Source organism: Crinia signifera, chromosome 12 (assembly GCF_055691185.1).
Source record: "Crinia signifera chromosome 12, ASM5569118v1, whole genome shotgun sequence".
Lineage (NCBI taxonomy): Eukaryota > Metazoa > Chordata > Amphibia > Anura > Myobatrachidae > Crinia > Crinia signifera.
The window spans coordinates 1,160,993-1,172,489 of NC_139228.1; the positions used below are offsets into that span (position 1 = coordinate 1,160,993).

Genomic DNA, 11,497 nt, shown 5'->3' on the forward strand with positions numbered 1-11,497 from the left:
CTGATCTTGTTATTGTGTGTCCGTCTGATCTCTCCTGTGCCATTGTCATCTGCTACCAAAAATAATATCTTAAACAAAGATAGGGGGAAAACCGGATTGTCCCCGAAGATTGGGCAGTTATGTCATTGGACTATTCACAATTTGAGGCCAGTAGTTTTACATCTGGCTAAAATGTGTTTCAATCGTGTCCAAAAGGGGGTGTGGCCTCATGGAAAGGAGGCGTGGCATCACAAAAAGGGGTGTGGTATTACACTTTAGACCATACACAATAATGCCCATTACACATTTTAGCAAACTCCGTAATACCCATTACACATAAAGCCACACGCAGTAATGCCAATTACACATAAGGCCACACACCATAATGCCCATTACACATTGTGCCAAACATCATGATGCCCATTACATACTATATAACAAACCGTAATGCCCATTACATATTTGCCACATAAGTGCTTACCTACATGCTCATTGCTAGGGGGTTCTTGCTTGATGGCACCATAGTACCCATTACACATGGTGCCGCGCACCATAGTACCCATTACACATGATGCCGCACACCATAGTACCCATTACACATGATGCCGCACACCATAGTACCCATTACACATGATGCCGCGCACCATAGTACCCATTACACATGATGCTGCACACATAATGCCCCTTACACATGATGCTGCACACATAATGCCCCTTACACATGATGCTGCACACATAATGCCCCTTACACATGATGCTGCACACCGTAATGCCCCTTACACATTAAGCCACACATTATGCGTAATGCCCCACATACCGCCACTTGTAGCGTCCCTTAAGCAATGCCCCCAAAAGTGCCCCTTACTGTAAATTTTTATATGAGCCTTCGCTGCTGCTGCAGGGAGAGATGGAGTGCGGTGCAGCTGCTTCTATGGGGAGAGGAGCAGAGCGCAGTGCAGAGCACGCTCCCACTCCCCTCCTGGTGTCTCCTCTAGCCGAGTGGACATTTGAAATATTGTGCGCGCTGTTGTTGTGTGTGACGTCGGGGGGAGCATGCCGGGCGCCGGCACCACATGATTAAAGGGGGGGCGGGCTGAGGTGAAAGCGGGGAGAAGAATTGGAGCAGAAGCTGCAGGGGTGATAGTCATTGACAGCTGGGCAGAGAGCAGGGGGCTGCCCGGCTGTATTCAGAGCACTGCAGGTCACGGCTATTTGAAATAATACCCCTTTCACAACAGAAAATGCAGGGATTTACCCGGGAATATGGTCCCAGGATCATGCAGGGACATTCCCAGGCTGACCCCTTGTACACCAGCCTAGTACCTGCATTTTCTGGTGTGAGGGGGAGAGAAAACCACTCCCCTCTCCCTACCCCCCTTTAACCAACCAGCTATATCTTTGGAACCAACTGACCCATTTACATGACACCAATATCATATTAAAGAACTTTTGAGTTGGCTTTAATATGATTTTGGTCCTGTGAAACTGGGCTGTTTGGTTCCAGAGAAATCTGCCCTCAAAGAACATAAACAGTCATGAAATTACATTTAGGAAATGAAAAAAAAAAAAAAAGGTTTAATCTCAATATCCCTGGAACCAATTAACCCATATAGATCCAGCCTGGTATCAGATTGAAGGCCCAGCGATTTGGGTTAGACTGAGATCAACCTCGAGCTTCAGTGATGCCGAAGGGGGAACTGGCAGCCGTTGAACTGGATGGGGGTCGGAATTAGCGGGTCCCATGTTATCCTATAGGGAAAACGTTCCAGCTTTGCCTGGCAGTATCTCTGGTTCCCAGGGGGCTAGAGACACGGGGCTGGGCTCGTTGGAAAGCCCCAGCCCTCAGCTACAAAATGTGCACCCCCGGACCACCCCCTAGATTCGCCTATGATGGTAACGGGTTTAGCCAATAGGGTGTAAAAGGGGAGGAGTTGGCAGTCTAGGAAAGGACAGGAAGTGGTGTGATTACCCTCTTTGTGGGGAGGAGTAGGCAGTCTGGGAAAGGACAGGAAGTGGTGTGATTACCCTCTTTGTGGGGAGGAGTAGGCAGTCTGGGAAAGGACAGGAAGTGGTGTGATTACCCTCTTTGTGGGGAGGAGTAGGCAGTCTGGGAAAGGACAGGAGGTTGTGTGATTACCGTCTTTGTGGGGAGGAGTAGGCAGTCTGGGAAAGGACAGGAGGTGGTGGGATTACCCTCTTTGTGGGGAGGAGTAGGCAGTCTGGGAAAGGACAGGAGGTGGTGGGATTACCCTCTTTGTGGGGAGGAGTAGGCAGTCTGGGAAAGGACAGGAAGTGGAGTGATTACCCTCTTTGTGGGGAGGAGTAGGCAGTCTGGGAAAGGACAGGAAGTGGTGTGATTACCCTCTTTGTGGGGAGGAGTAGGCAGTCTGGGAAAGGACAGGAAGTGGTGTGATTACCCTCTTTGTGGGGAGGAGTAGGCAGTCTGGGAAAGGACAGGAAGTGGTGTGATTACCCTCTTTGTGGGGAGGAGTAGGCAGTCTGGGAAAGGACAGGAGGTGGTGTAATTACCCTCTTTGTGGGGAGGAGTAGGCAGTCTGGGAAAGGACAGGAGGTGGTGTGATTACCCTCTTTGTGGGGAGGAGTAGGCAGTCTGGGAAAGGACAGGAAGTGGTGTGATTACCCTCTTTGTGGGGAGGAGTAGGCAGTCTGGGAAAGGACAGGAGGTTGTGTGATTACCGTCTTTGTGGGGAGGAGTAGGCAGTCTGGGAAAGGACAGGAGGTGGTGGGATTACCCTCTTTGTGGGGAGGAGTAGGCAGTCTGGGAAAGGACAGGAGGTGGTGGGATTACCCTCTTTGTGGGGAGGAGTAGGCAGTCTGGGAAAGGACAGGAAGTGGAGTGATTACCCTCTTTGTGGGGAGGAGTAGGCAGTCTGGGAAAGGACAGGAAGTGGTGTGATTACCCTCTTTGTGGGGAGGAGTAGGCAGTCTGGGAAAGGACAGGAAGTGGTGTGATTACCCTCTTTGTGGGGAGGAGTAGGCAGTCTGGGAAAGGACAGGAAGTGGTGTGATTACCCTCTTTGTGGGGAGGAGTAGGCAGTCTGGGAAAGGACAGGAGGTGGTGTGATTACCCTCTTTGTGGGGAGGAGTAGGCAGTCTGGGAAAGGACAGGAGGTGGTGTGATTACCCTCTTTGTGGGGAGGAGTAGGCAGTCTGGGAAAGGACAGGAAGTGGTGTGATTACCCTCTTTGTGGGGAGGAGTAGGCAGTCTGGGAAAGGACAGGAGGTGGTGTGATTACCCTCTTTGTGGGGAGGAGTAGGCAGTCTGGGAAAGGACAGGAGGTGGTGTGATTACCCTCTTTGTGGGGAGGAGTAGGCAGTCTGGGAAAGGACAGGAGGTGGTGTGATTACCCTCTTTGTGGGGAGGAGTAGGCAGTCTGGGAAAGGACAGGAGGTGGTGTGATTACCCTCTTTGTGGGGAGGAGTAGGCAGTCTGGGAAAGGACAGGAGGTGGTGTGATTACCCTCATTGTGGGGAGGAGTAGGCAGTCTGGGAAAGGACAGGAAGTGGTGTGATTACCCTCTTTGTGGGGAGGAGTAGGCAGTCTGGGAAAGGACAGGAGGTGGTGTGATTACCCTCTTTGTGGGGAGGAGTAGGCAGTCTGGGAAAGGACAGGAGGTGGTGTGATTACCCTCTTTGTGGGGAGGAGTAGGCAGTCTGGGAAAGGACAGGAGGTGGTGTGATTACCCTCTCTGTGGGGAGGAGTAGGCAGTCTGGGAAAGGACAGGAAGTGGTGTGATTACCCTCTCTGTGGGGAGGAGTAGGGAGTCTGGGAAAGGACAGGAAGTGGTGTGATTACCCTCTTTGTGGGGAGGAGTAGGCAGTCTGGGAAAGGACAGGAAGTGGTGTGATTACCCTCTTTGTGGGGAGGAGTAGGCAGTCTGGGAAAGGACAGGAAGTGGTGTGATTACCCTCTTTGTGGGGAGGAGTAGGCAGTCTGGGAAAGGACAGGAGGTGGTGTGATTACCCTCTTTGTGGGGAGGAGTAGGCAGTCTGGGAAAGGACAGGAGGTGGTGTGATTACCCTCTTTGTGGGGAGGAGTAGGCAGTCTGGGAAAGGACAGGAGGTGGTGTGATTACCCTCTTTGTGGGGAGGAGTAGGCAGTCTGGGAAAGGACAGGAGGTGGTGTGATTACCCTCTTTGTGGGGAGGAGTAGGCAGTCTGGGAAAGGACAGGAGGTGGTGTGATTACCCTCTTTGTGGGGAGGAGTAGGCAGTCTGGGAAAGGACAGGAAGTGGTGTGATTACCCTCTTTGTGGGGAGGAGTAGGCAGTCTAGGAAAGGACAGGAAGTGGTGTGATTACCCTCTTTGTGGGTAGGAGTAGGCAGTCTAGGAAAGGACAGGAAGTGGTGTGATTACCGTCTTTGTGGGGAGGAGTAGGCAGTCTGGGAAAGGACAGGAAGTGGTGTGATTACCCTCTTTGTGGGGAGGAGTAGGCAGTCTAGGAAAGGACAGGAAGTGGTGTGATTACCGTCTTTGTGGGGAGGAGTAGGCAGTCTGGGAAAGGACAGGAGGTGGTGTGATTACCCTCTTTGTGCATGCTTCCTCCCTCCTATTCCTATGTTCTATGTCCGGCGGCGGTAAAGAACCGTCGCTTGTTTATATGTCTTAGTTTAAGTAGCTAGTGGGTGCGCTCTCCAGACATTACTATATGTCAACTATATATCTAGTAGTCAACTTGTCAATCAATAAATTTGACATTCATTTGAAACGACAGAAATTGTGTCCGCGTCTTACTTTTAGGGATTAGGTTATTAAGAATATTAATGTGTATACATATGGATATCCGATGGTGAGTTTATCGCTTATCTAAAATGTGACTGATATCCTGCTGCACACCAGAACATCTTCCCAAACGTGACTGCACAGTGATTGGCTAAATTGGAATGAATCAGCATTTGGGGTCCTATTGCGTCACGCTAGGGTGTGAGGGCTATTTACAACAAGCTGCCGTCTTGCCTAAGCCTTTTACAGTAATAGTAGTGGTGAAGGATTACACTGCCCGCGTGCTGTGGGGACAGATGGAGGCCGAGTGATTCACATGGTTCCTTCCTCACACTCTGACATATCTCCTGATGAATAAAAAGCCCAGTTACTTAATTCAGCGGTTGTCATGAGGAAACGCCGGGATTACCGGAGGAAATAGGTTTGGTAATTAAGCCCATTGGGTTCTGCAGTCAGATAAGTTCCTGTGTCAGTGTGGTGGAAGATGGCAGCAATGAGCAGGCGGTTGAGGACTTTGGCAGTCACCTTCTTGCTGCATTTTCTGTACATACAGTAGGGAGGGGTAGTGACCATAGGCCACACAAAAGCACTGGTATAATTAGGACAATTAGTTCAAATAAATGGGTATCAGGCACTCAAAGGTAATTAACTTTGGGTATAGCTGCAGCCCCTTATCAAAGGTATTGTAAACCTTTGTAGAACTGAACAACCTGGGGAGTGATAGAAAACTACCACAAGGTGGCGCTGCTCTAAAGGTGCCCATACACTAGTAAGATTTATCTGCAGATCTGGCTGGTTGGAACAACAATATGGTTATGGATGAGTGACAGTTTGTCAGTTTTCCAGCATTTCCAAGCAAATGGTCAACTGTCATTTGCTCTCATCCATAACCAGGTTTTTGTTCCAACCAGCCAGATCTGATGATAAATCTGTGTGTGTATGGCCACCTTAACACAAAGCACAATTTAAAACATATTTTCTGTGATATCACTTGTTTTAATAAAAAAGCATATTATACAATTCATATACACTCAAATAGACATACAAGACAAACAACACAGAACATATAATGCATGCAATTTATATTGTGCAGAGCGATGTCTTTCAAATGAGGCTTATGCTATATTTTTAGGCATATTCTGAGGCATTTATAGATGTAGCAATAGTTACCAGTCCCGTTTCAAAGATATTTATCCTTTTTGGTGGATTATGGAGATCTTTTTCCTATATCCGAGCAGTCTTGTGTTGGTATTATGAAGATCAGCTCCAGGTAGCAAGTGTCCAGAGAGTTAAACCTCCTTTGAGGATGTAAGTCAGGATATCTCACCAATGTCAGCGGTGAAATAGCGCTGTTGAATGCAGCGTAACGGGATCCTATAGCTTTATATCTGCCGCCGTAAAGCTAAACAAGTACCGGATCATGCATTTATCGTAAAGCCCCCGCAATGCCATGCATCGTTAACGACACCCGTCCCCTTCCGTTGGCTGTACATGCACGTCAAATTTGGCTATGTAGCCAATGACTTGCATGAGGCGCGGGGTGCGTGATGTCACTGAACAATATTGTTAATGATATCTTTTAGTGTGTACGCGCTGTATCTTTCCCTGCGATATTGTCGTTGCTGCAGGTCATTGAGTAGGTACGGGGCTTTACTCTCCGTAGGACTGGATAAGAAGCAGGTTTCTCCACATCCAGATGGGATCGCTGATAAAACCTTTACTAGGTCTCATGTGTAATGAAGGATTAGGCCACCATTGTCACTAGGATAAAGGGCCTGCTTAGGGACAACATGTATCACTGCCAGCACCGCCATCAGGGAAACAATGGGTCTTCGTTCTTCATTGTGAATGTATGTGTTACCAAGCTGGAAATGTTATTTCCTGAGGGGGTTGATGTGTGAAACGTATAAGTAACCACAGGCTGATCAGGCTGCTGCCAGGGGCTCTGGGTCCTAGGGGGCGCAGTGTGGTGAGGGGGCGCTGGGTCTCTGCATATTCCATGCGGATGGCAAGGAATCTGCAAATACGGCCTCCAAAAAAATGGGCGCTGCCTTCTCGGAGACAGAAGCTTGAGATCCTACTAGACCTCTAGCCTCTGCCAGGGAAGGCAGCGCGCCAATTGCTATCTGGAAGTGTGGATTCCAGAAGCACTGGTACCCTCCGAGCAGTAACCCCCGGGCAACAAGCATGAAGCCCCCTGGCAATGAGCATGTAACCCCAGGCAATGAGCACGTAGCTAAAATAATATAATATAATATATTGGGGGGTGGGGGGTGTCCTCTGTATTAAACTAGGGTGTCTGGAACCCTTAATCAAGCCCTGGTACTATGATGGTAATAGGAATCTCCTTACCATACCACTGTGTAGCCAATGGGAGGCAGGCTTTTTGAGCCCCCAGTATACTCTGAGATGGAGGCTAGTAGGCATGTGATGCTCTGGGCAATGTTCTGCTTGGATGCCTCCGCTCTTGGCGTTCATGTGGATGTTACTTTGACAGAGAGTTCAGGTGCATCTGAAACACAGAGGGAGGAGTATAACCAGATATCAGCTTTGTGTAACCCTTATTGTGGCACAAACAAAAGCAAAGGATTCATTGATGCAATGTCTTATCTTTATGTAATGTGGCTTAAGCCCTGTGCATACTAGACGACCCGCAGGACCGTGATATAGTTACTGATATCGGTGGTACAGTATAATCTGCTTAGACCCTCACTAACTCTATTGTTCTTTGACATCCCCAGAATACTAGAGTTGATGTATAAGGGGATGCAGTCAAAATCCCGACAGGGTCAAAATCCCGACATTTAAAATCCCGACAGGTTCAAAATCCCGACAGGGTCAAAATCCCGACAGGGTCAAAATCCCGACATATAGAATTTTCTAGTGAAACAGTCTACATGCCTTTCGGACGACAGGTGCGAGGTTGACATGGTTTTTTTCACTGATTTTTGAGCCGACATGTGCCGACAGGTGGTATTTCATGCCCTACCATCCACTAGGGCGTGGTGGGAGAATAAAATAGTGTGCCGAGCGCAGCGCGGCACCGTGCCCAAAGCATTGCGAGCGAAGCGAGCTATGCGAGGGGCTGCGGTTCACTTGCAGCTGTGTCCATGTCGACATTCGGGTCAAAATACAGTGAAAAAACCATGTCGACCTCGCACCTGTCGACCGAAAGGCATGTAGACTGTTTCACCTGTACATTCTATATGTCCGAATTTTGACCCTGTCGGGATTTTAAAAGTTGGGATTTTGACCCTGTCGGGATTTTAAATGTCGGGATTTTGTTCATGTCGGTATTTTGACCCATTCGGGATTTTGACCGTCGGGATTTCATACCGAATCCTGTATATGAACAGATGATGGTTATAGGAGTTGTACTGCTTACCCCCCCCCCCCCCCTCGTTCTCTGCACTGCCGGCCCCGAGAGGGATGAAGGAACGTCCCCAAGTAAACCGGGACAGTTGGGAGGTATGGTACTGGTCACTCCGCTACAAAAATCAAATTAATAAAAAACAAAAGAAAAGACCGCACTACATAAATGTGACCAGAAGAGGGAGCCTCATACCTATGTTGAATTAAAGTTGGACTTGTTTTTGTCAGACATTGGGCTTTATTCTGAGTTAGGGGCCCATTTATCATCTATGGCATTTACAATGTAAAATGTGATCTTATCGTTGGGATGTAACATCCCACAAGTGCAGGGACATGGCTCCGGAAGCTGGGGGTGGTCTGCGCATGCACGGTTAGTGGTTAGACACACACACCCCGCCCCAAACTCGCTGCCCCAGCAGCAGCTTCGCATCCCCCATAGAAACCTATGGATGATGTGGTCGATGGCGATAGAGGGGGGATTGCAGCAGGGATCGGAGATTCCCGCTGCGGTCCCCCTTTGGTACATTCGAAGGATACTTATTATTTGCGGCTAACCCCCGAAAATGGGAGTTTTGGGGGATTTAGCCGCAAATATTGTTTGATAAATGAGGCCCTTAGTCTGAAGTCAAATTTGTAATAGAAAAATATATATTTCATGCCTGCGACCAATAATTCCTGCAAATGTCACAGCGCCTCCCCATGTTCCTGGGACGGGATTGATACTAGATGTGCGTTTAATTTACACCAGGGTCAAACTTTTTCAGGAGGCTGCGTTTTCACTTTTTGGCAGTCTTCATTTTCTTAACTTGCAAATACACGCCCACACCACCCCCTTACCACGCCCACACCACCCCCTTACCACGCCCACACCACCCCCTTACCACGCCCTTACCACGCCCACACCACCCCCTTACCACGCCTTTACTGTACTTCCCAGCCAGGAACTCCCTACTCTCAGTCACACATCAGACTTTTACATTGCATGCACACTTCATGTAAGACGCAATGTGGTAATCTTCTAGCTAATGTACTGTATAGCAGTAACTGTAATCTGAAGTGCGTGGCAGAACCTCCAACCTGGTGGCTAGTGCGTGGCAGAACTTCCAGTCCGGTGGCTAGTGCGTGGCAGAACCTCCAGTCCGGTGGCTAGTGCGTGGCAGAACCTCCAGTCCGGTGGCTAGTGCGTGGTAGAACCTCCAGTCCGGTGGCTAGTGCGTGGCAGAACCTCCAGTCCGGTGGCTAGTGCGTGGCAGAACCTCCAGTCCGGTGGCTAGTGCGTGGCAGAACCTCCAGTCCGGTGGCTAGTGCGTGGCAAAACCTCCAGTCCGGTGGCTAGTGCGTGGCAGAACCTCCAGTCTGGTGGCTAGTGCGTGGCAGAACCTCCAGTCCGGTGGCTAGTGCGTGGCAGAACCTCCAGTCTGGTGGCTAGTGCGTGGCAGAACCTCCAGTCTGGTGGCTAGTGCGTGACAGAACCTCCAGTCTGGTGGCTAGTAGGTGGCAGAACCTCCAACCTGGTGGCTAGTGCGTGGCAGAACCTCCAGTCCGGTGGCTAGTGCGTGGCAGAACCTCCAGTCCGGTGGCTAGTGCGTGGCAGAACCTCCAACCTGGTGGCTAGTGCGTGGCAGAACCTCCAGTCCGGTGGCTAGTGCGTGGCAGAACCTCCAGTCCGGTGGCTAGTGCGTGGTAGAACCTCCAGTCCGGTGGCTAGTGCGTGGCAGAACCTCCAGTCCGGTGGCTAGTGCGTGGTAGAACCTCCAGTCCGGTGGCTAGTGCGTGGCAGAACCTCCAGTCCGGTGGCTAGTGCGTGGCAGAACCTCCAGTCCGGTGGCTAGTGCGTGGCAGAACCTCCAGTCCGATGGCTAGTGCGTGGCAAAACCTCCAGTCCGGTGGCTAGTGCGTGGCAGAACCTCCAGTCTGGTGGCTAGTGCGTGGCAGAACCTCCAGTCCGGTGGCTAGTGCGTGGCAGAACCTCCAGTCTGGTGGCTAGTAGGTGGCAGTGTAGCTTACTTGGAAAGACAGGGGTTCACAGATGTGGAAAAGTTAAAACCACTCAGCCTTATTAGAGAGTGGGGGACATTGTAGCCTGTACCAGTTCTTCCAGATCCTTCTACATGTATGGCGGAGGACAGCAAGTGAGGGGGGCTATGGACAGAGGACACGCAGTTGGGCAGTGTGAGATGGACGGCACAGGCTAATGTTCCAGACAGAGCTCAGCCTGGGGCCAGGCCCAAATAGGCGAAAAGAGGTTCCTGACCCCCTGGCATTATGGAGCAGTGTGGGTGTCGCTATGAAGAGGGCAGCAGTATGCAGAGATCAGTAGAAGGAACAAGGGGGATCCCCACCTTTAGGGGGTACCCTAGAACAATGACGAGGGGATGATCTGGGTGAGTGGCTGTAAACCACGCGGCGCACAAAACGTCCAACCATGTTGATACATCGGGCAGCTTCGCATCCCTCATAGAAACCTATGGGGGATGCGGCCGGCGGCGCTGCAGGGGGGATCGGAGATTCCTGCTGCAGTCCCCCTTTAATACATATTTCAGTGCTACTTAATATTTGCGGATGTTTTCTGGGATTTAACCGCAAATATTGCTTGATAAATGGGCCCCTAAGTGTGAACTATATCAGCTGTGACAATGCAGGGGTTCTGCCATACCCAGTACCAGGTGGGTGTTACAGCAGGACCTCCAGTCCGGTGGCAGCTATAGCTCTGTGCTGCCTGACACACGGACAGTGCATACTAGTAGCTGTAGGAGATGTACTGCAGGAGCTCTCCTGGGAAAGGGGCGTCCGGATCGGCTGCTACTTTATCTCTCTTAAGTCTGTGGCCAAGTTGGACCAATCCTAAAGATAATTCGGCCCGGTTTGCCCTTGAGAGCCCCCTGGCAGCTGCCCGGCAGGCCCACATGTGATTTGGCACTTGATGTGCCATTTCTACATGCAACAAACCGCATGCGATTTATTGCATGTCATTCCGGGGAGCTGTGGCGGGGGGCGGGCAGCTGGGTCCGGCCAGCTGGTGGTGGCGGGGGGGGGGGGTGGGTGGGTAGCTCATAGTGGTGGGCAGCGGGGTCCATCTGAGCAGCGGCAGAGGCTAGGAGCTTGTAGCAGTATTTTGCTGGGCGGCGGGGCGGGATGTGGCTGCTAAATATTTCACAATGACTGGCCGGACACTGATTGGCTGAGAGAATTCTCTCACATACCCTCCAACCATACCATTTTAGCCGGTAAAGTACTGGCTAAAATTTAAGTGTACCGAATGTACCGATTTTTTTTTAGAGCTCTGGCTGAGGGACTTTGTCTCTGGGAGATGTGGTTCATAACATTGCTGACTGTTCCCCAGGGAGTGTGGGGAAGCAGCCAGCCAGGACTACACCTCCCAGGGTGCATGGCGGTGGGACAT

The 11,497-nt window shown here is 50.6% G+C and overlaps 1 protein-coding gene across 35 annotated transcripts in view; it reads right to left on the bottom strand.

Moving 5' to 3' along the window:
* Positions 1–11,497, bottom strand: part of LOC146049607 (immunoglobulin superfamily member 11-like) — a 571,199-nt gene that overhangs the window by 321,282 nt on the left and 238,420 nt on the right. For 31 of the 35 annotated variants that reach the window (XR_014466151.1, XR_014466149.1, XR_014466146.1 and 28 more), the window contains one exon: positions 7,075–7,234. The exons of the other annotated variants lie outside the window; for them this stretch is intronic. The gene's annotated coding sequence lies outside the window, so the exon portion shown is untranslated. The remainder of the gene's footprint in view (positions 1–7,074; positions 7,235–11,497) is intronic. 35 annotated transcript variants of the gene reach the window in all.